We start from the raw sequence: 26,267 nt of genomic DNA on the forward strand, positions 1-26,267 counted from the left end.
ATATATATATATATATATATATATATATATATATATATATATATATATATATAAAAGCACTGACTGTAGTCTTAATTCGGACAAGGAATAAGTGCGTATTAATTTTGCTTAGTGTCTATACAACTAGAAACGATATGACTGTGTGGGTATATTTCACACTGTGTGAATGTAAGTCTGATATACAGCTCACAAAGATATGCTATATGTTATAGTGTGATCTTGTGATATGACCGTTTAATCTAATGTTTATGACAAGTATCTAGTGGTGTGTGGGGACTTCTAATGGACTCTAAATTAATCTGATTGAGGACCCTAAAATAGAATGAAATTTAATAAATTCCTCCCACGGAATTAGTATAAAAACTTATTTTTAATAAAACCAAAAAGGATAATGAATAAAAAGATTTAACATGAAAAAAATAAAAACATTTATTCTAAATGTGATGCCGGCATCCAAAACTAAAGAAATCTTGATTAAATACAAGGTTTAAACTGTGTCTTAACGTTATAATATTTACAGACTCACAGATTCAATGATATAATGTGTAGTTTCAGAACATAAATCACTTGATACAAGGTGATACACTGAGTCTTCTAGTCTTAGTTACTAACATATGTTGTTATTATATCATATCGTTAGTTCCATAAGTTGCAGTAAGTCTCATAATATTTCTTGTTACTAAATAACAAATATCTTAGGGGAAAACAAAACCTTGATATAATGTCCGCTCCTGATCTGTAAACACACTGATCCGCCTGGTGTGTTTGGCGAGGTGCAGCAGTCCGTGCTGCTTAGTAGATATAGTTCCGGGTTAAAGGCGTAAGGTACGGTCTGTAGTGACCAGTGAAGTTTTCTGTGTACTCATAGCCTTCCACCTCCATTGGTTAAATTGTAGGTAGGTGGTGTATTAAAGATCACCGGGTCATGGGACAGGAATTATACATACAGAGACTAATCTTATTTCTCCTGTTAAGTGTAGTCAGTCCACGGGTCATCCATTACTTATGGAATATTTCTCTTCCTAACAGGAAACTGCAAGAGAATTACCCAGCAGAGCTTGCTATATAGCTCCTCCCCTCACCTGTCATACTCAGTCATTCTCTTGCAGCCTAACTAGATAGGAAGCTGTGAGAGATCTGTGGTGTTTTTTTAACTTAGTTTATTTCTACAATCAAAAGTTTGTTATTTTTAAATGGCACCGGAGTGTGCTGTTTATTCTCAGGCAGCTTTAGAAGAAGAATCTGCCTGGGTTTTTTTCTATGGTCTTAGCAGACGTAACTAAGACCCACTGGCTGTTCTCATCTGAGGAAAAGTGAGGTAACTTCAGAGAAGGGGAATAGCATGCAGGGTCCCCCTGCAACAAAGAGGTATGTGCAGTAAATTATTTTTCTGAGGAATGGAATTGACTGAGAAAATACTGCTGATACCATGGTAAAGTAAGTTCAGCCTTAAATGCAGTGATAGCGACTGGTATCAGGCTGATGTGTGTGTGTGTGTGCACTGAATGTATTTTCTAAGGAATGGAATTGACTCTGAAAATACTGTAAATACTGAAATAATGTATGAGCCTTAACTGCAGTAAAAGCGACTGGTAGCAGGCTTGTAAATAATAATACATAACTTTTAAATGTATGTTTAAAACGTTTACTGGCATGTTAATCGTTTTTTGTGAGGTACTTGGTGATAAAACTTATTGGGGCTTGATTTTTACCACATGGCCATTTTTGTTTTCTGCATAGAAACAGTTTCTGAGCTTCCCCACTGTTGTAATATGAGTGGGAGGGGCCTATTTTAGCGCTTTTTTGCGCAGTAAAAATTCAGTCACAATCTGTCTACTTCATCCTCCATGATCCAGATCGTCTCTAGAGAGCTCAGGGGTCTTCAAAATCCATTTTGAGGGAGGTAATCAGTCACAGTAGTCCTGTGACAGTGTAATTGACTGTGAGAAAAACGTTAATTATATAATTGTTATCCGTTTTTGGGTACTAAGGGGTTAATCATCCATTTGCTGGTGGGTGCAATCCTTTGCTAACTTAATACATTTACTGTGAAAATTTGGTTGCTATAACTATTTTTGTTCATTGTTATTTCAACTGTGTCAGTTTTTCTGTGCTTCTTAAAGGCACAGTAACGTTTTTTATATTGCTTGTAAATTAATTTTGAAAAGTATTTCCAAGTTTGCTAGTCTCATTGCTAGTTTGTTTAAACATGTCTGACTCAGATGAATCTCTTTGTTCACTATGTTTAAAGGCCAATGTGGAGCCCAATAGAAATTTATGTACTAATTGCATTGATGCTAATTTAAATAAAAGTCAATCTTTACATGTAAAGAAATTATCACCAGACGACGAGGGGGAAGTTATGCCGACTAACTCTCCTCACGTGTCAGTACCTGCGCCTCCCGCTCAGGAGGTGCGTGATTTTGTGGCGCCAAGTACATCAGGGAGGCCCTTACAAATCACTTTGCAAGACATGGCTACTGTTATGACAGAAGTATTATCTAAGTTGCCAGATTTAAGAGGCAAGCGCGATAGCTCTGGGTTAAGGATAGAGCGCACGGATGAGATGAGAGCCATGTCAGATACTGCGTCACAGTTTGCAGAACGTGAGGACGGAGAGCTTCATTCTGTGGGTGACGGATCTGATCCAGGGAGACTGGATTCAGAGATTTCCAATTTTAAATTTAAGCTAGAGAACCTCCGCACATTGCTAGGGGAGGTATTAGCGGCTCTGAATGATTGTAACACGGTTGCAATTCCAGAGAAATTATGTAGGTTGGATAAATACTATGCGGTACCGGTGTATACTGACGTATTTCCTATACCAAAAAGGCTTACAGAGATTATTAGCAAGGAGTGGGATAGACCTGGTGTGCCTTTTACCCCTCCTCCCATATTTAGGAAAATGTTTCCTATTGACGCCACCACACGAGACTTATGGCAGACAGTCCCTAAGGTGGAGGGAGCAGTTTCTACTTTAGCTAAGCGTACCACTATCCCGGTGGAGGATAGTTGTGCCTTTTCAGATCCAATGGATAAAAAATTAGAGGGTTACCTTAAGAAAATGTTTGTTCAACAAGGTTTTATTTTACAGCCCCTTGCATGCATTGCGCCTGTCACTGCTGCGGCAGCATTCTGGTTTGAGTCTCTGGAAGAGGCCATTCGCTCAGCTTCATTGGATGAAATAATGAACAAGCTTAAAACACTTAAGCTAGCTAACGCATTTGTTTCTGATGCCGTTGTGCATTTAACCAAACTTACGGCTAAGAACTCCGGATTCGCCATCCAAGCGCGCAGAGCGCTATGGCTTAAATCCTGGTCAGCTGACGTGACTTCTAAATCTAAATTGCTTAATATTCCTTTCAAAGGGCAGACCTTATTCGGGCCCGGCTTGAAAGAAATTATTGCTGACATTACGGGAGGTAAGGGCCATGCTCTACCTCAGGACAGGGCCAAATCAAAGGCCAAACAGTCTAATTTTCGTGCCTTTCGTAACTTCAAGGCAGGAGCAGCATCAACTTCCTCCGCTCCAAAACAGGAAGGAGCTGTTGCTCGTTACAGGCAGGGCTGGAAAGTTAACCAGTCCTGGAACAGGGGCAAGCAGGCCAAGAAACCTGCTGCTGCCCCCAAGACAGCATGAAGAGAGGGCCCCCTATCCGGAAACGGATCTAGTGGGGGGCAGACTTTCTCTCTTCGTCCAGGCTTGGGCAAGAGATGTCCAGGATCCCTGGGCGTTGGAGATCATATCCCAGGGATACCTCCTGGACTTCAAGACTTCTCCTCCACGGGGGAGATTTCATCTTTCAAGGTTATCAGCAAACCAAACAAAGAAAGAGGCGTTTCTACGCTGTGTACAAGACCTCTTACTAATGGGGGTAATCCACCCAGTTCCGCGGACGGAACACGGGCAGGGATTCTATTCAAATCTATTTGTGGTTCCCAAAAAAGAGGGAACCTTCAGACCAATCTTGGACTTAAAAATCCTAAACAAATTTCTAAGAGTTCCATCATTCAAAATGGAGACTATTCGAACCATCCTTCCCATGATCCAAGAGGGTCAGTACATGACCACGGTGGACTTAAAGGATGCCTACCTTCACATACCGATTCACAAGGACCATTACCGGTATTTGAGATTTGCCTTCCTAGACAGGCATTACCAGTTTGTAGCTCTTCCCTTCGGATTAGCTACGGCTCCAAGAATCTTTACAAAAATTCTAGGATCACTTCTGGCGGTACTAAGACCACGAGGCATAGCGGTGACTCCGTACCTAGACGACATTCTGATACAAGCGTCAAGTTTTCAAACTGCCAAGTCTCATACAGAGATACTTCTGGCATTTCTGAGGTCGCATGGGTGGAAGGTGAACGTGGAAAAGAGTTCTCTATTACCACTTACAAGAGTTCCCTTTCTAGGGACTCTTATAGATTCTGTAGAGATGAAAATTTACCTGACAGAGGCCAGGTTATTAAAACTTCTAAATGCTTGCCGTGTCCTTCACTCCATTCCACACCCGTCAGTAGCTCAGTGCATGGAAGTAATCGGCTTAATGGTAGCGGCAATGGACATATTACCATTTGCGCGCCTGCATCTCAGACTGCTGCAATTGTGCATGCTAAGTCAGTGGAACGGGGATTACTCAGATTTGTCCCCCCTACTAACTCTGGATCAAGAGACCAGAGATTCTCTTCTATGGTGGCTCTCTCGGCCACATCTGTCCAAGGGGATGACCTTTCGCAGGCCAGATTGGACGATTGTAACAACAGACGCCAGCCTTCTAGGCTGGGGAGCAGTCTGGAATTCCCTGAAAGCTCAGGGATTATGGACTCAGGAGGAGAAACTCCTCCCAATAAATATTCTGGAGTTAAGAGCAATATTCAATGCTCTCCTAGCTTGGCCTCAGTTAGCAACTCTGAGGTTCATCAGATTTCAGTCGGACAACATCACGACTGTGACTTATATCAACCATCAAGGGGGAACCAGAAGTTCCCTAGCGATGTTGGAAGTCTCAAAGATAATTCGCTGGGCAGAGTCTCACTCTTGCCACCTGTCAGCGATCTACATCCCAGGCGTGGAGAACTGGGAGGTGGATTTTCTAAGTCGCCAGTCTTTTCATCCGGGAGAGTGGGAACTTCATCCGGAGGTCTTTGCTCAACTGGTTCGTCGTTGGGGCAAACCAGATCTGGATCTCATGGCGTCTCGTCAGAACGCCAAGCTTCCTTGTTACGGATCTAGGTCCAGGGACCCGGGAGCGGTGCTGATAGATGCTCTGACAGCCCCTTGGGTCTTCAACATGGCTTATGTGTTTCCTCCATTCCCAATGCTTCCTCGTTTGATTGCCAAGATCAAACAGGAGAGAGCTTCAGTGATTCTGATAGCGCCTGCGTGGCCACGCAGGACATGGTATGCAGACCTAGTGGACATGTCGTCCTGTCCACCGTGGTCTCTGCCTCTGAGACAGGACCTTCTAATTCAGGGTCCTTTCAAACATCCAAATCTAATTTCTCTGAGGCTGACTGCATGGAGATTGAACGCTTGATTCTATCAAAGCGTGGTTTCTCGGAGTCGGTTATTGATACCTTAATACAGGCTAGGAAGCCTGTTACCAGAAAAATTTACCATAAAATATGGCGTAAATATTTACATTGGTGCGAATCCAAGTGTTACTCATGGAGTAAGGTTAGGATTCCTAGGATATTGTCCTTTCTACAAGAGGGTTTAGAAAAGGGCTTATCTACTAGTTCGTTAAAGGGACAGATTTCTGCTCTGTCTATTCTTCTACACAAACGTCTGGCTGAAGTTCCAGACGTTCAGGCTTTCTGTCAGGCTTTAACTAGGATTAAACCTGTGTTTAAGTCTGTTGTTCCGCCGTGGAGCTTAAACTTAGTTCTTAATGTTCTTCAAGGCGTTCCATTTGAACCCCTTCATTCCATTGATATCAAGTTGTTATCTTGGAAAGTTCTGTTTTTGATGGCTATTTCCTCGACTCGGAGAGTCTCTGAGTTATCTGCCTTACATTGTGATTCTCCTTATCTGATTTTCCATTCAGACAAGGTAGTTCTGCGTACTAAACCTGGGTTCTTACCTAAGGTAGTTACTAACAAGAATATCAATCAAGAGATTGTTGTTCCATCTCTGTGTCCTAACCCTTCTTCAAAGAAGGAACGACTTTTGCATAATCTGGACGTAGTCCGTGCCCTGAAATTCTATTTGCAGGCAACTAAGGATTTTCGTCAAACTTCTTCCCTGTTTGTCGTTTACTCTGGACAGAGGAGAGGTCAAAAGGCTTCGGCTACCTCTCTCTCTTTTTGGCTTCGTAGCATAATACGATTAGCCTATGAGACTGCTGGACAGCAGCCCCCTGAAAGGATTACAGCTCATTCTACTAGAGCTGTGGCTTCCACCTGGGCCTTTAAAAATGAGGCCTCTGTTGAACAGATTTGCAAGGCTGCAACTTGGTCTTCGCTTCACACTTTTTCAAAATTTTACAAATTTGACACTTTTGCTTCCTCGGAGGCTGTGTTTGGGAGAAAGGTACTTCAGGCAGTGGTTCCTTCTGTTTAATGTTCCTGCCTTGTCCCTCCCTTCATCCGTGTACTTTAGCTTTGGTATTGGTATTCCATAAGTAATGGATGACCCGTGGACTGACTACACTTAACAGGAGAAAACATAATTTATGCTTACCTGATAAATTCCTTTCTCCTGTAGTGTAGTCAGTCCACGGCCCGCCCTGTTTTTACGGCAGGTCTAAATTTTAATTAAACTCCAGTCACCACTGTACCCTATGGTTCCTCCTTTCTCGTATGCTTGGTCGAATGACTGAGTATGACAGGTGAGGGGAGGAGCTATATAGCAAGCTCTGCTGGGTAATTCTCTTGCAGTTTCCTGTTAGGAAGAGAAATATTCCATAAGTAATGGATGACCCGTGGACTGACTACACTACAGGAGAAAGGAATTTATCAGGTAAGCATAAATTATGTTTTTGTGAGATATGTCTCAATGTACCTGTCCTAACCGGTATAAAAGTTGTGGTAAAAGTTTGCACTGATACAGGGTCAGCAGTCTCTCTACGCGTTTCAGCTGCCAGGGGCCTTTATCAAGATGCTAGTGTTGTGTCCTGTTCAGATTTAAATACCCTGATCTTGCTTCTGATTGGCTCTGTTGTTTGACCAATACGGTCAGTTGTGTGCTGTATATGAAACATATCTCTGTTTTCCATTGTATGCTAATTGATCCTCGCAGCTGATATGAAATCAAGCACTGGTGTGACATGTGCTGGAGCCCATAATTTTAACTAATTTATGTACATGTCTTTTGCTCGAGCGCATATTCTTAACAATTTATATACTTAGAATATTCGTATGTTTAACACAAAAACAAAAACAAATAAAAATATTCAACATAAACCCTAAAAATATTTTCCATGGAGGAATATATCGCTCTTTCTATTCCATGTATAATATCTTTCTTTGATCTAGTCCATATAATAAAACTCAATAAGGTATAAGACATATCTTTTCAAAGGGTATAAACCATATCTTTCAAAGTTGGTCTGTTTGATATAGACAATTTGTTAAAATGATATATGTGAGCGGTGAAATTTGATCCTAAATTATTTGTGGTGCCGGACCATGACATTAATAGTGCCTGATCCACTTAGGTGTAGTCTAAAGTGATACAAGTGAAATATAAAGTGAGAGTAATGTGCCGTTCTTAGCAAAGGACGATATAGAAGAAGAAGGCGCCAGCATAGTGTGATTCAGTTTAAAAGGTTATCAATCCCCACGCATTAAAATAATCGTACTTACAAGAAGTAAGGCACTTGATAAGTGCCACACAGGCCTTCTGGAACATTAGCAGCTGTCCAGGTAGCTGTTCGCTCGTCACACAGGTGAACCTCTTGGTGCAGTAGCTCTCCTGTTTATCAGTGGCACCCGGGATCCCTGTAGCTTGATATCCTGTAGTTCTTTTTCCTTGGAGTAGTCGCCCTCAAATGTTAATTACCCAACCAGATGGGATAACAGCGTGGCAACCGGACGCTTCAGGAGACTAGGATGTAAAGATTCACTACAGCCGAGATGTTAGATAAAGTATAAAACAAATGTTTATTAAAACATGTACTTTCACAACGAGTTTCCCGGTCCTCTCGACCACTTCCTCAGGTGTATAACTAAATCTAACAATCACAGCTTAATTTAGCCTTGCTCGGCGTCTATGCCCATGCAGGGCGCATGTGTGAAGGAGTATGCAAACCCCGTTCAAATATGGGTGTGTATCGAGGTTCGTGTGATTGGTTCTTACCAATAGTAGGATTACCAATCAGGCGATGGGTGTGTATCGGCTCCGAGATGAACTAGGGGCAATGTTTGTAATAGTGTTCTCGGATGTTCAGATTATCATATTGACAGATGCCGCATATACCTAACTGATAATTTTTATGCTAGGTATTAAAAAAACCTGCTTGTGGCATATTAATAGCCAATGTATTTTATAAGACGAGAAACTGTTAGTTATGTAATTTGCTACTAATATAACAATGTAATTTTAGTTTCAAACAAGATACATTGTAACTCCATAGTAATAAACCGCCAGGAATCACTAGAAACCCTGAACATACATACGTCCCCAGAAGGGGATGCATCTCCTACAAGCATTAACACAATATATTAATCATTAGAAATAAAAAAAACCTACATAAAAAGTAATAATCCTAATCTATTTAAAAATACATAAAAAATATATAAAAACAAATATAAGCACACCATATTGTTCATAAAGCATAGATCAATCCTGCATCATAGGATAATACTGGATACATATAATAACATCATAATCATTGAATAGATAACCCTAAACCTAATTTTTCATGTAGTGAGCGTGTCTAGTTTGATATGCCAGTGTTCCATATCGCTGTTGATTCAGGAGTGTACATCTACTGACTAATGGGTCAAAAAGATCATATTATATGTCCACGACCAGCTATGTTAGACCAACAAGGAGGTCTCAAAAATAGAGGTAGAAGATGTTTAAACCAAAACATGATGTAGGAGATCATAAATGAACTGACCTGACTTCCATATACTTAAACAGCTAACTTTAATTTAATTAAACGCTGCCATATCTAGGTTTTCATTAAGAATGAAAAATGTATGGTTTCTCCAGCGCCAAAAATACTGCTACTCTGGCTCCTAAATGTAAGATCTCTTGACCAGACCTTTAGGATATCGAAGAAATTTGAACAGCTATAGGAGCGCTTGGGATCCCTGATAGGAATCTTAGCTGAGTAGAGTCAAAAGTATTTAGACTAAACCAAATATTTATAAATGGTTTTTACAAAAAGGTTTTAAAAGGTTTTTTAAAAATACGTATTTATTTTACAATATTTATTTCACAGTGTTAAAAACAGTGTTTAAAAACAATATCTTACAATATAAATTCGGTAAGCAAAGGTGTGTACACTTTTACCCTGATGTTATGATATTAACCCTAATTAAACATAAATCTCTATATGGACATATAACTCTCTGTCTGACCCTATATCTCTATATGGGCATGTATCTATACTTGACAATATGAATATAGGAAAATTGAATTTTCTGGTTCACAGTATGTAATTCAGACCTTAAGAGACTTTTCAGCCATAAGGTAAAAAACATATAAGATAAAAAACAACATAAGTGGATTTCCAATATATGTGATTACGTGATAATCCTTAAAAAATGAACAATAAAAGGTGGTAATCCTTAAAAAAGTTGAAAATGTATAAAAAACAGCATAAGTGAATTTCCAATATATGTGATAATGTGATAATCCTTAAAAAATAAACAATAAAAGGTGGTAATCCTTAAAAATGTATAAAAAGTGAAACAAAAAAAGAAAAAAATTGTTTGAATAAAAAACTTTTTCAAAAAACAAAAAACAAAAAATAAAAGCCGGTGTACACCTTAAAGGCTTTAGTGTGGATATCCTTGCAAGTAGTGACAAAATCGTGTAAAAAATAATGTAAAAAACAATAATATATATATATATATATATAATTGTGAGGAAAGTCTTAGTTCAATCTGATGTTCTTTATGTGACAGTTTATATCCGGTGTATGTTGATGTCGATATTCTTTTAAGTGATGTTTAAATCCTAATGCTCCTTTAGTCCAAATGTCGATTATTCACAGAAATTCACAGAATCTTCTATGTCCTAAATAGAAGAAAGTAAACAAACATAGTGCAATATGCCTATCCAAATGTGGCTTGAATGGTATAGAACTCACCGTTTGGAGACCTGAGCCTTCACTATCAGTATACGATCTACGCGTTTCGATCCTTGCTGGATCTTTCTCAAGACTGATATGGCTCTATATGGTCCTGTCTTAAATAGGCTGTTTGGGCCCAAAACCGCCAAAAATAATGGCGCCAAAATCGCTTCTCTTCCGGGATTCTTTTACCCGGAAGTGTTGTTTCAATATGTTCTATCCCTCCAATGTGTTTTGTTTTGATAGAGGTGTGTGTGTACACGCCATCTCCCTATTGCGCCGCACCGGAAGTTACACGTGGGCGATATTGAAAGCGAAACCGGAAGTGACGTTGAATATATGACGTCACTTCCGGATTTTCGCTCTCGACTCCATATTTGTCATGGGCTATTCTCTTATCTCAGATCCCCTTTGTGAGTTCTAATACCTTACATTTCTTTGCCAACTTAGCTACTGATACAATATTGATTGGGAATATATATACCCAATATCAAGATATAATGGATAATTTATTTTGGATATACTGCATTATGACATTGTATGTTAAAAAAAGTTTATATAAAATGAGGTTATATAAAATAAAGGTTATATAAAATAGAATAATTAAAACTTAGAATACGGTGATTTGGATGTAGCGGTATGTCATAATTACATCCATACTGTTCTTGGAATATAAATCAGATTAATACGATTAAGAATATCTTATCTAATTCCTAAAACTAAATATTATAATAGTTTTCTCTAGTTCATTACCTATTTGGCCACATGGTATGTTTGAGTGGTTAAAAGATTATGATACTTTTTAAAAACTCATCAGTATTTCTTTAAAATATAGCTTAAAAATATAGATTAAAAATATATATGTTTTAAATATATATTAAATATTTTAAAATTGGAGGTTTTAGTCCCAGAGGTTCTTTCTCGTTCTTAAATATATTCAATTAAAAATATATTTAATAAAAATAAGATAAAAAATGTTAAGAGAGAATGTTAAAATCAAAAAGGATAAAAAAGTTTTTTAAAAAATTTCCAGAAGATCTTTTTAAATTAGATTCCAAGTAAAAGAAATTAAGGAGTAGGATGGGGGGTTCCATATGTATTTGGACTTGTCAAAGTAGATGTATTATCTCTGTATTCCCGTTGAAACCTTTTGGGAATATACAGTCTAAATTAAAAATCCATTTAGACTCTTCTCTTAAGAGTGACTTTTCAAAGTCTCCTCCCCTCCAATTCTTCTTAATTTTACTTATACCCATATACCTCAGGGTTTGGTTGGAGCTGTTGTGGACTTCTTTGAAATGCTTATATAAGGGGAAATCATCCTTTTTCCATTTGATTTGTAGCAGGTGTTCTCTTTTCCTGTCTTTTAATTTCCTGGATGTTTGACCTATATATTGGAGTCCACACCCACATTCTATTAGGTATATGATGCCGCTGTCTTGGCATTTGATCATGTCCTTCATATAAAAATTTTCTCCTGTTGTTTTGGATGAGAAAGTCCGTGTTTTTTTGCCATGTTTGCACGCTTTGCATGAATGACAAGGGAAAAAACCTTTTAGTTGTTGTCCCAAAACATCCTTCATTGTCTTCTTAGGAGTCTTTGGGATGCTTGGTGCTAGGATACTTTTCAGATTCCTAGTCTTCTTGTAGATAAACTTGGGTTTTTCATTTAGATCTTTTCCGATGATGTTATCTTCTTTTAGATAATGCCAGTTCTTCCTTATGATTTTTTCAATTAGGAATCGATTTTCACTGTACTCAGTTATAAACGGTACTTCCAATCCTATGTCATCTCTGCACGTTTTCTGCTGTTTATATTGTAGCATGGGTTGTCTATCCATGATCTCCGTTTCTTCTATGGTCTTTTCTATCGATGTCTCTTCGTATCCTCTTTCCAAGAATCTCTTCTTTAGGATTTTCGACTGTTTTCTCCATTCTTCGTCATCTGAGCAATTCTTCTTTATTCTCATCATTTGACCTTTAGGAATGTTCTTCTTCCATCTTTGGAGGTGGCAACTAGTTTGGTGAATGTAGTTGCAACAGTCTACTTCTTTAAAATAGGTTGAGGTGGATATCTTTCCTTTCTTTACACAGATATCTAAATCCAAAAAGTGGATGTTCTGTTTACTTAGTTCATATGTAAAATTTAGATTCGCAGTGTTATTGTTCATCACATGTATAGTGTGTTCCAAATCTTCCATGCTCCCCTTCCACACTATTAAGATGTCGTCTATATACCTTTTGAAGAGGACCAGGTCTGCGCCTGCTGGGCATGATTCCCAAAACAGGTTCTCCCATTTGCCCATATAGAGGTTTGCGTAGCTAGGCGCAAACCTGGTCCCCATTGCTGTACCGCAAATCTGATTAAAAAATTTTCCTCCGTTATAAAAATAATTGTGCGTCAAGATAAAATGAATACTGTCTAAAATTAACTCTCTCTGATCGGGACTTACTCCATCATCTTTTTCTAAAAAGTATCTGACTGCCTCTATACCCAGATTGTGTGGGATACTAGTGTATAGGGCAGTCACATCACATGTGGCCAAAATGTAATTTTCTCCCCATTCCATATTATTATATATATTAAGGACCTCGGTAGAATCCCTTAAATATGAGGGAAGGGCTTTCACATATTTTTGTAATCTCTTGTCGATGTACTCTGATAGATTACATGTTATTGATCCAATGCCCGATATTATGGGCCTGCCCGGAGGGTTTGTTTGACTTTTGTGTATCTTGGGCAGATAGTAGAATACAGGTACTCTGGGATAATCCGTCTTGATATACCTATATTCATGTTTATTTACTATTCCCTTCATTTTGGCAGACATTAACATGTCATCCAGATCTTTTTTAAAAGAATCTGTGGGATCTTTTTTCAAAACTTTGTATGTATCAGAGTCACCTAGGATACTAATTGCCTCTTTTTCATAATCTTCTTTGTCCAAGATTATGATCCCTCCCCCCTTATCCGCTGGTTTGATTGTGATGTTTTTATTTTTCTCTAACTTTGCAATGGTGTCTAATTGTGCTTTATTCAAATTGTGATGGAATTTTTTGAGTGATGTATTATTTAATTTCTTTATTTCATTACAGACTATATTCTCAAATGTCTCAATATGAGGCCCTTTATGTGTTATAGGAAAAAAGGTTGATTTTGTTTTTAAGGTCGTATATGCTGATTCCTCCTTATTATTTGTTACTGTTTCAATGGTCGCTGGTAGATGATTAGATCTCTCCAGTGCTGTTTTATAAAAAAACCTTTTGAGTGTCAGTTTCCTTACTAGCTGTTTAACATGAGTGTAAGTCTGAAATTTGTCAAGGCCTCTAGATGGAGCATATGATAAGCCTAAAGATAAAATCTCAATATCTTTCGAATCAAGGTTGGCTCTACTCAGATTATATATTCCTTTTTGTTTAGGATCTGATTTACTAGCAGACAATTTAGAGTCTGACCTGCTGGTGGACGGTGTTATGGTGGACTCAGTTTCTAATGTTTCTTTGTTTTTATCCTTTCTCCTTTTCTGTTTTATTTGTGTTTTTAATCCTGCTCTTCTACCCCTGTGGTTTTTCTTTTTATCATTTTATGGACCTGAGCTTTATAGTGAAGGCTCAGGTCTCCAAACGGTGAGTTCTATACCATTCAAGCCACATTTGGATAGGCATATTGCACTATGTTTGTTTACTTTCTTCTATTTAGGACATAGAAGATTCTGTGAATTTCTGTGAATAATCGACATTTGGACTAAAGGAGCATTAGGATTTAAACATCACTTAAAAGAATATCGACATCAACATACACCGGATATAAACTGTCACATAAAGAACATCAGATTGAACTAAGACTTTCCTCACAATTATATATATATATATATATATATATTATTGTTTTTTACATTATTTGTTACACAATTTTGTCACTACTTGCAAGGATATCCACACTAAAGCCTTTAAGGTGTACACCAGCTTTTATTTTTTGTTTTTTGTTTTTTGAAAAACTTTTTTATTCAAACAATTTTTTTCTTTTTTTTTTTCACTTTTTATACATTTTTAAGGATTACCACCTTTTATTGTTTATTTTTTAAGGATTATCACGTTATCACATATATTGGAAATTCACTTATGCTGTTTTTTATACATTTTCAACTTTTTTAAGGATTACCACCTTTTATTGTTCATTTTTTAAGGATTATCACGTAATCACATATATTGGAAATCCACTTATGTTGTTTTTTATCTTATATGTTTTTTAACTTATGGCTGAAAAGTCTCTTAAGGTCTGAATTACATACTGTGAACCAGAAAATTCAATTTTCCTATATTCATATTGTCAAGTATAGATACATGCCCATATAGAGATATAGGGTCAGACAGAGAGTTATATGTCCATATAGAGATTTATGTTTAATTAGGGTTAATATCATAACATCAGGGTAAAAGTGTACACACCTTTGCTTACCGAATTTATATTGTAAGATATTGTTTTTAAACACTGTTTTTAACACTGTGAAATAAATATTGTAAAATAAATACGTATTTTTAAAAAACCTTTTAAAACCTTTTTGTAAAAACCATTTATAAATATTTGGTTTAGTCTAAATACTTTTGACTCTACTCAGCTAAGATTCCTATCAGGGATCCCAAGCGCTCCTATAGCTGTTCAAATTTCTAGGTTTTCATTAAGACCATATGGATTCAAGGTTTTCATTTTCCATGTCCAATAAGTTTCTCTTTGTCTTAAGTCAATTAATCTATTTCTACCCCACTTCTGAACAATTTGTTCAATTGGAAAGATACTGTATATATCTGTCTGTCCATCATGACAGCATACTCCATGCCTAGAGACACTATGCTTAATACAGGAATTTCTCACATTTCTGATGTGCTCACCCCATCTTTTTTTCAGGGGTCTTGAGGTTCTCCCCTATGTACTGCAGGCCACATTTGCACTCCAGTAGATAGATTACAAAGGAGGAATCACACGAAAAACGAGTTTTTATCTCAAATTTCTCCTTTGTTGAAAAGGACACAAATTTGGATTTTTCTCCCTTTGTAAACGCACACAAACCGCAATTAACTCGATTGCACTTGTAAAATCCTTTTTTACCAGATAACCAGTTTTTGGTCCCTGGTTCTTTCTTTTTTCCAAATTTCCTCATCACTATTTTGCTAGGAGCAAGCTTATTTTTTAGTGAAGGTGCTCTTTTAAAAGTACATATCGGATTACTGTCCAGGAGATTTTTTTAATACGGGGTCATTTAGTAGAATATTCCAATGTTTATGGACAATTCTCTTAATTTTATCATGATTCGAGGTATATTTGGTTATAAATCTAAGGTTATTATTTTTATTATTCCTATTTTCATAATGGCCACTACATTCGGAAGTATTGTTAATTTTTGGTGTTTCAAAAAATTCAGATCTATCTTTGTTCCTTGCCTTCAAAAAACCCTCCTCTATTAAATATTTAGGATACTTTTTTTTCCAAAGATCTAGTTCTTAGAATTTCTGCTTGTTCATCAAATAGAGCTAAATCTGTACAATTTCTACGGATTCTAGAGAACTGATTGTAAGGTATATTCTTTTTCCATGCTTTGTAGCGGTTGCTTTTGTAATTCAAATAGCTGTTTGTGTCTACTGTTTTAAAGTGAGTTTTCATCAATATATGTAAAACAAAGTATAGAGGCGCCAATGGTGCAGATCAATGGTGATTGAGAACACCACAATACCCCAATATACACAGGATACTCACATGTGGTGAAGGCAATCAATTATGCCCATAGAGACAGGCTGGATTTCACAGCAATCCGGCTCGCTGTTCCAAGGTAGAATAACGGAAGGGTGGGTGTCAGAGTGTTAGTACACTAAAGTAGCATAGCAAAAGGAAGTACCATACATAACACTAGGAGTGGATTTGGTAAAAAAGTAAATTTATTAAAAAATATAAAAAGTAGTACCACTCATCTCAGTGTTAAAAAAGTATATTATACATAAGGAATACATGCGACGCGTTTTTCAGATATACTGTTTCCTCAGGCATCTTGTTCTTTCTTTTCATCAATATATGACCTGCTTGATCCCAATAGAGTACCAAGTCTAAAAATTCAATATAATCTGCACTTATATTATGTGTAAAATGAAGTCCCATATTGTTCTCGTTTAATGATTTAATAAAGTCCAAGGCATTTTCTTCTGTACCTTTCCAAATAAAAATAAGATCATCTATAAAACGGCCATAGAACACCAGATTTGCCCCCAGGGGGGAGTTGTAGATATATTACTCCTCAAATACCCCCATAAATAAATTGGCAAAACTAGGGGCAAATCTGGTGCCCATGGCCGTTCCTTTAATTTGTAAAAAAAATTGTTCTTGATAGACAAAATAATTATGTTTTAACACAAACAAAATAGCCTCTAATAAAAATAATCTCTGTTTCGTGGGTAAGAATTGATCTCTCTTCAAAAAGACATCAACAGCATCTATGCCAAGATGATGCTCTATATTAGAATAGAGTGATGTAACATCACAAGTGAACCATATCAAATTTCGATCTGCCTTTTTTATTTTGGACAACTTAGCAATAAGGTCAGGAGTATCCTTAATATATGTTTTTTATCTTGGACAACTTAGCAATAAGGTCAGGAGTATCCTTAATATATGTTTTTTATTTTGGACAACTTAGCAATAAGGTCAGGAGTATCCTTAATATATGTTTTTATTTTGGACAACTTAGCAATAAGGTCAGGAGTATCCTTAATATATGTTTTTATTTTGGACAACTTAGCAATAAGGTCAGGAGTATCCTTAATATGTTTTTATTTTGGACAACTTAGCAATAAATAATGTGCCGTTCTTAACCTATTGTGGTTGTAAATTATATATGTGTGTTTTTCCTACACCTCATATATTATACCACTGAGAAGGGGGAATAATACGAAAAAAATGAAATCACAAAATTAGAAAACTGTGTTATCTATTTAACTGGTTTACCTATGTGTTTAACAGTCCAAATAAGTGTATTCATCTGAGTTAACCCATTCTTGGTCCTGAGAAAATATATAAATGATAAAATGTGCAGGTTCTTTTTTCATATCAACATAGGTGACTGTTTTACTTATGTATTTAATAATCCTAATGGTTGTAGATTGGCCTATGATTAATATATGTGTCTTTGATTTAGGTGATTTTCAGAATCTATATTTCATTGTTGTCTTTTACTATGTGATAGCTCCATAGGGGCAGTGATTTTCCATGTGTATATTAGGAAATATTTAACTTGTGTGTATCAAAGGATGTTCTGATGTTAGTTTCTTTAGAGTTATTATTAATAATAATCCTAGCTATAAGATAATAGTGTAAGTGAACCTTACATGTATGATTTAATGAATAATAATGTGATTCAATGTTTTAGAACTTTATCCTAATGTTAGGTTTTTGTAGTATTATTCGGATTAATATTTCTTAGTTGATGTTTACATTATATTAGTGTGTTCAGGTCCATTTTAGAATTTAAACCTGTTGGATGGAGTGTTTTGTAATTAAATATGTATTCTGCTTCTTTTTTTAGGAGGAGTGTGTTTATGTGTCCTCCTCTTGGTCCTAATTGTATTTTCTTAATACCCCAGTATTTAAAATCCTTCATATTACCTGAGTGTTTTTCTTTGAAGTGTAAATATAAAATATTTTCTACTGATTCGTGTTCAATTTTAAGTATGTGCTTGCGTATTCTGTCTCGTAACATCCTGCTCGTTTGACCAAAATAAACGAGATTACATGAGCATTTTATGCAATATATCACATTCTTATCTGTACATTTTATTAGTTGTTTAATTTTGAGGTTTGTTTTATCATTTGGTAAATAAGCCCCAAAACACACCAACAAGGTCCCAAAAGAACGTATGTTCAGCACTAAATAGCCTCGTATTTTACAAAAGGCATAAAATGTTAAAGCCCATCACATAGTAATAGAACACAGTTTTCTAATTTTGTGATTTAATTTTTTTCGTATTATTCCCCCTTCTCAGTGGTATAATATATAAGGTGTAGGAAAAACACACATATATAATTTACAACCACAATAGGTTAAGAACGGCACATTACTCTCACTTTACATTTCACTTGTATAACTTTAGACTACACCTAAGTGGATCAGGCACTATTAATGTCATGGTCCGGCACAACAAATAAATTAGGATCAAATTTCACTGCTCACATATATCATTTTAACAAATTGTCTATATCAAACAGACCAACTTTGAAAGATATGGTTTATACCCTTTGAAAAGATATGTCTTATACCTTATTGAGTTTTATTATAATGACTAGATTAAAGAAAGAGATACATGGAATAGAAAGAGCGATATATTCCTCCCTGGAAAATATTTTTAGGGTTTATGTTGAATATTTTTATTTGTTTTTGTTTTTGTGTTAAACATACAAATATTCTAAGTATATAAATTGTTAAGAATATGCGCTCGAGCAAAAGACATGTACATAAATTGGTTAAAATTATGGGCTCCAGCACATGTCACACCAGTGCTTGATTTCATATCAGCTGCGAGAATCAATTAGCATACAATGGAAAACAGAGATATGTTTCATATGTAGCGCACAACTGACCGTATTGGTCAAACAACAGAGCCAATCAGAAGCAAGATCAGGGTATTTAAATCTGAACAGGACACAACACTAGCATCTTGATAAAGGCCCCTGGCGGCTGAAACGCGTAGAGAGACTGCTGACCCTGTATCAGTGCAAACTTTTACCACAACTTTTATACCGGTTAGGACAGGTACATTGAGACATATCTCACAAAATAAGATTAATCTCTGTATGTATAATTCCTGTCCCATGACCCGGTGATCTTTAATACACCACCTACCTACAATTTAACCAACGGAGGTGGAAGGCTACAAGTACACAGAAAACTTCACTGGTCACTACAGACCGTACCTTACGCCTTTAACCCGGAACTATATCTACTAAGCAGCACAGACTGCTGCACCTCGCCAAACACACCAGACGGATCAGTGTGTTTACAGATCAGGAGCGGACATTATATCAAGGTTTTGTTTTCCCCTAAGATATTTGTCATTTAGTAACAAGAAATATTATGAGACTTACTGCAACTTATGGAACTAACGATATGATATAACAACAACATACGTTAGTAACTAAGACTAGAAGACTCAGTGTATCACCTTGCATCAAGTGATTTATGTTCTGAAACTACACATTATATCATTGAATCTGTGAGTCTGTAAATATTATAATGTTAAGACACAGTATACACCTTGTATTTAATCACGATTTCTTTAGTTTTGGATGCCGGCATCACTTTTAGAATAAATGTTTTTTATTTTTTTCATGTTAAATCTTTTTATTCATTATCCTTTTGGTTTTATTAAAAATAATTTTTTATACTAATTCCGTGGGAGGAATTTATTAAATTTCATTCTATTTTAGGGTCTTCAATCAGATTAATTTAGAGTCCATTAGAAGTCCCCACACACCACTAGATACTTGTCATAAACATTAGATTAAACGGTCATATCACAAGATCACACTATAACATATAGCATATCTTTGTGAGCTGTATATCAGACTTACATTCACACAGTGTGAAATATACCCACACAGTCATATCGTTTCTAGTTGTATAGACACTAAGCAAAATTAATACGCACTTATTCCTTGTCCGAATTAAGACTACAGTCAGTGCTTATATATATATATATTTCTTTTTTCTTATAACTCTGTGCTTCCGTTAGCGCTATCCCTACCCACATAGACGTGCACATTTCCTGAGTTGATTTTGAGGTTTTATCTTCTCATCTGGGATCAGCTAAAGAGTTCTGAGTGTGGCATCTTTGAATTAACCCATTCTTGCAATGAATTGCTTGGATAACATAGAGTACTTTTTAAAGGCAACTCTGTAAAGCACATTTTATCTATTTAAAACTTTTAAGACACTTTGTTTTACTGCCCATCAAAATAAATATATAAATATAAAACTTAAAAAAAAAGAACCAGTATGTTAACAAAGATAAGCAATATTACAAAGAAAAAAATCCTGAAAAAAGACATGATGCTTCCTCATTTAATACATATAACAATGAAGAAAATTACAGTGACAATAAAATTTAATAAATGAAAATAAAATCTAAATTTACGGCAGTGCCATATCACACAAGGCATTTGTTGGAATGTTATTTTCTCTTGTTAAGTGTATCCAGTCCACGGATCATCCATTACTTGTGGGATATTCTCCTTCCCAACAGGAAGTTGCAAGATAATCACCCACAGCAGAGCTGCTATATAGCTCCTCCCCTCACTGCCATATCCAGTCATTCTCTTGCAACTCTCAACAAAGATGGACGTAGTAAGAGGAGAGTGGTGTATTATAGTTAGTTTTTTAACTTCAATCAAAAGTTTGTAATTTTTAAATGGTACCGGAGTGTACTGTTTTATCACAGGCAGCATTAGAAGAAGAATCTGCCTGTGATTTCTATGATCTTAGCAGAAGTAACTAAGATCCACTGCCGTTCTCACATATTCTGAGGAGTGAGGTAACTTCAGAGGGGGAATGGCGTGCAGGTTTTCCAGCAATAAGGTATGTGCAGTTAACATATTTCTAGGGATGGAATTTGCTAGAAAAATGCTGCTGATACCGGATTAATGTAAATTAATCCTAAATGCAGTGATTTAATAGCGACTGGTATCAGGCTTATTAACAGAGATACATACTCTTATAAAAATGTAATATAAAACGTTTGCTGGCATGTTAATCGTTTTTATATATGTTTGGTGACAAAACTTATTGGGGCCTAGTTTTTTTCCACATGGCTGGCTTAATTTTCCCCACCTCCTATATTTAGAAAAATGTTTCCAATAGATGCCACTACACGGGACTTATGGCAGACAGTCCCTAAGGTGGAGGGAGCAGTTTCTATTTTAGCAAAGCGTACTGTTGAGGACAGTTGTGCTTTTTCAGATCCAATGGATAAAAAATTAGAGGGTTACCTTAAGAAAATGTTTATTCAACAAGGTTTTATTTTACAGCCCCTTGCATGCATTGCGCCTGTCACTGCTGCGGCGGCGTTCTGGTTTGAGGCCCTGGAAGAGGCCATCCAGACAGCTCCGTTGACTGAAATTATTGACAAGCTTAGAACACTTAAGCTAGCTAACTCATTTGTTTCTTTCATGTAATTAACAAGAGTCCATGAGCTAGTGACGTATGGGATATACATTCCTACCAGGAGGGGCAAAGTTTCCCAAACCTTAAAATGCCTATAAATACACCCCTCACCACACCCACAAATCAGTTTTACAAACTTTGCCTCCAAGGGAGGTGGTGAAGTAAGTTTGTGCTAGATTCTACGTTGATATGCGCTCCGCAGCAAGTTGGAGCCCGGTTTTCCTCTCAGCGTGCAGTGAATGTCAGAGGGATGTGAGGAGAGTATTGCCTATTGAATGCAGTGATCTCCTTCTACGGGGTCTATTTCATAAGGTTCTCTGTTATCGGTCGTAGAGATTCATCTCTTACCTCCCTTTTCAGATCGACGATATACTCTTATATTTACCATTTCCTCTACTGATTCTCGTTTCAGTACTGGTTTGGCTTTCTACAAACATGTAGATGAGTGTCCTGGGGTAAGTAAGTCTTATTTTCTGTGACACTCTAAGCTATGGTTGGGCACTTTATTTATAAAGTTCTAAATATATGTATTCAAACATTTATTTGCCTTGACTCAGAATGTTCAACTTTCCTTATTTCCAGACAGTCAGTTTCATATTTGGGATTATGCTTTAATTATCATATTTTTCTTACCTCAAAAATTTGACTTTTTCCCTGTGGGCTGTTAGGCTCGCGGGGGCTGAAAATGCTTCATTTTATTGCGTCATTCTTGGCGCGGACTTTTTTGGCGCAAAAATTCATTTCGTTTCCGGCGTCATACGTGTCGCCGGAAGTTGCGTCATTTTTTTGACGTTATTTTGCGCCAAAAATGTCGGCGTTCCGGATGTGGCGTCATTTTTGGCGCCAAAAGCATTTAGGCGCCAAATAATGTGGGCGTCTTATTTGGCGCCAAAAAATATGGGCGTCGTTTTTGTCTCCACATTATTTCAGTCTCATTTTTCATTTGCTTCTGGTTGCTAGAAGCTTGATGTTTGGCATTTTTTTCCCATTCCTGAAACTGTCTTATAAGGAATTTGATCTATTTTGCTTTATATGTTGTTTTTTCTCTTACATATTGCAAGATGTCTCACGTTGCATCTGAGCCAGAAGATACTACAGGAAAACCTCTGCCTGCTGGATCTACCAAAGCTAAGTGTATCTGCTGTAAACTTTTGGTAGCTATTCCTCCAGCTGTTGTTTGTATTAAATGTCATGACAAACTTGTTAATGCAGATAATATTTCCTTTAGTGATGTACCATTGCCTGTTGCAGTTCCCTCAACATCTAAGGTGCAGAATGTTCCTGATAACATAAGAGATTTTGTTTCTGAATCCATAAAGAAGGCTTTTTGTCTGTTATTTCTCCTTCTAGTAAACGTAAAAAGTCTTTTAAATCTTCTCTCTCTACAGATGAATTTTTAAATGAACACCATCATTCTGATTCTTTGGACTCTTCTGGTTCAGAGGATTCTGTCTCAGAGATTGATGCTGATAAATCTTCATATTTATTTAAGATGGAATTTATTCGCTCTTTACTTAAAGAAGTACTAATTGCTTTAGAAATAGAGGATTCTAGTCCTCTTGATACTAATTCTATACGTTTGGATAAGGTTTTTAAAGCTCCTGCGGTTATTCCAGAAGTCTTTCCTGTTCCTAATGCTATTTCTGCAGTAATTGCTAAGGAATGGGATAGATTGGGTAATTCATTTACTCCTTCTAAACGTTTTAAGCAATTATATCCTGTTCCGCCTGACAGATTAGAATTTTGGGACAAAATCCCTAAAGTTGATGGGGCTATTTCTACCCTTGCTAAACGTACTACCATTCCTACATCAGATGGTACCTCGTTTAAGGATCCTTTAGATAGAAAAATTGAATCTTTTCTAAGAAAAGCTTATCTATGTTCAGGTAATCTTCTTAGACCTGCTATATCATTGGCTGATGTTGCTGCAGCTTCAACTTTTTGGTTGGAAACTCTAGCGCAACAAGTAACAAATCGTGATTCTCATGATATTATTATTCTTCTCCAGCATGCTAATAATTTCATCTGTGATGCCATTTTTGATATTATTAGAGTTGATGTTAGATTTATGTCTCTGGCTATCTTAGCCAGAAGAGCTTTATGGCTTAAGACTTGGAATGCTGATATGGCTTCTAAATCAACTCTACTTTCCATTTCTTTCCAGGGAAACAAATTATTTGGTTCTCAGTTGGATTCTATTATTTCAACTGTTACTGGTGGGAAAGGAACTTTTTTACCACAGGATAAAAAGTCTAAAGGTAAAAACAGGGCTAACAATCGTTTTCGTTCCTTTCGTTTCAACAAAGAACAAAAGCCTGATCCTTCGTTCTCAGGAGCAGTTTCAGTTTGGAAACCATCTCCAGTCTGGAATAAATCCAAGCCTGCTAGAAAGGCAAAGCCTGCTTCTAAGTTCACATGAAGGTACGGCCCTCATTCCAGTTCAGCTGGTAGGGGGCAGGTTACGTTTTTTCAAAGAAATTTGGATCAGTTCTGTTCACAATCTTTGGATTCAGAACATTGTTTCAGAAGGGTACAGAATTGGTTTCAAGATGAGACCTCCTGCAAAGAGATTTTTTCTTTCCCATGTCCCAGTAAATCCAGTGAAAGCTCAAGCATTTCTGAATTGTGTTTCAGATCTAGAGTTGGCTGGAGTAATTATGCCAGTTCCAGTTCCGGAACAGGGGATGGGGTTTTATTCAAATCTCTTCATTGTACCAAAGAAGGAGAATTCCTTCAGACCAGTTCTGGATCTAAAATTATTGAATCGTTATGTAAGGATACCAACGTTCAAGATGGTAACTGTAAGGACTATATTGCCTTTTGTTCAGCAAGGGAATTATATGTCCACAATAGATTTACAGGATGCATATCTGCATATTCCGATTCATCCAGATCATTATCAGTTCCTGAGATTCTCTTTTCTAGACAAGCATTACCAATTTGTGGCTCTACCGTTTGGCCTTGCTACAGCTCCAAGAATTTTCACAAAGATTCTCGGTGCCCTTCTGTCTGTAATCAGAGAACAGGGTATTGTGGTATTTCCTTATTTGGACGATATCTTGGTACTTGCTCCGTCTTTACATTTAGCAGAGTCTCATACGAATCGACTTGTGTTGTTTCTTCAAGATCATGGTTGGAGGATCAATTTTCCAAAAAGTTCTTTGATTCCTCAAACAAGGGTAACCTTTCTGGGTTTCCAGATAGATTCAGTGTCCATGACTTTGTCTTTAACAGACAAGAGACGTCTAAAATTGATTACAGCCTGTCGAAACCTTCAGTCTCAATCATTCCCTTCGGTAGCCTTATGCATGGAAATTCTAGGTCTTATGACTGCTGCATCGGACGCGATCCCCTTTGCTCGTTTTCACATGCGACCTCTTCAGCTCTGTATGCTGAACCAATGGTGCAGGGATTACACGAAGATATATCAATTAATATCTTTAAAACCGATTGTTCGGCACTCTCTAACGTGGTGGACAGATCACCATCGTTTAATTCAGGGGGCTTCTTTTGTTCTTCCGACCTGGACTGTAATTTCAACAGATGCAAGTCTCACAGGTTGGGGAGCTGTGTGGGGATCTCTGACGGCACAAGGAGTTTGGGAATCTCAGGAGGTGAGATTACCGATCAATATCTTGGAACTCCGTGCAGTTTTCAGAGCTCTTCAGTTTTGGCCTCTTCTGAAGAGAGAATCGTTCATTTGTTTTCAAACAGACAATGTCACAACTGTGGCATACATCAATCATCAAGGAGGGACTCACAGTCCTCTGGCTATGAAAGAAGTATCTCGAATTTTGGTTTGGGCGGAATCCAGCTCCTGTCTAATCTCTGCGGTTCATATCCCAGGTGTAGACAATTGGGAAGCGGATTATCTCAGTCGCCAAACGTTGCATCCGGGCGAATGGTCTCTTCACCCAGAGGTATTTCTTCAGATTGTTCAAATGTGGGGGCTCCCAGAGATAGATCTGATGGCCTCTCATCTAAACAAGAAACTTCCCAGGTATCTGTCCAGATCCCGGGATCCTCAGGCGGAGGCAGTGGATGCATTATCACTTCCTTGGAAGTATCATCCTGCCTATATCTTTCCGCCTCTAGTTCTTCTTCCAAGAGTAATCTCCAAGATTCTGAGGGAATGCTCGTTTGTTCTGCTAATAGCTCCGGCATGGCCTCACAGGTTTTGGTATGCGGATCTTGTCCGGATGGCATCTTGCCAACCATGGACTCTTCCGTTAAGACCAGACCTTCTGTCTCAAGGTCCTTTTTTCCATCCGGATCTGAAATCCTTAAATTTAAAGGTATGGAGATTGAACGCTTGATTCTTGGTCATAGAGGTTTCTCTGACTCCGTGATTAATACTATGTTACAGGCTCGTAAATCTGTATCTCGAGAGATATATTATAGAGTCTGGAAGACTTATATTTCTTGGTGTCTTTCTCATCATTTTTCTTGGCATTTTTTTAGAATACCGAGAATTTTACAGTTTCTTCAGGATGGTTTAGATAAGGGTTTGTCCGCGAGTTCTTTGAAAGGACAAATCTCCGCTCTTTCTGTTCTTTTTCACAGAAAGATTGCTATTCTTCCTGATATTCATTGTTTTGTACAAGCTTTGGTTCGTATAAAACCTGTCATTAAGTCAATTTCTCCTCCATGGAGTTTGAATTTGGTTTTGGGAGCTCTTCAAGCTCCTCCGTTTGAACCTATGCATTCATTGGACATTTAATTACTTTCTTGGAAAGTTTTGTTCCTTTTGGCCATCTCTTCTGCTAGAAGAGTTTCTGAATTATCTGCTCTTTCGTGTGAGTCTCCTTTTCTGATTTTT

General features: G+C 37.1%; 1 protein-coding gene across 3 annotated transcripts in view; it reads left to right on the plus strand.

The window, feature by feature from the left end:
- Positions 1-26,267, plus strand: part of APLF (aprataxin and PNKP like factor) — a 1,047,939-nt gene that overhangs the window by 383,167 nt on the left and 638,505 nt on the right. The window lies entirely within an intron of this gene.

This window comes from Bombina bombina, chromosome 4 (genome assembly GCF_027579735.1).
Source record: "Bombina bombina isolate aBomBom1 chromosome 4, aBomBom1.pri, whole genome shotgun sequence".
NCBI classification, from domain to species: Eukaryota; Metazoa; Chordata; class Amphibia; order Anura; family Bombinatoridae; genus Bombina; species Bombina bombina.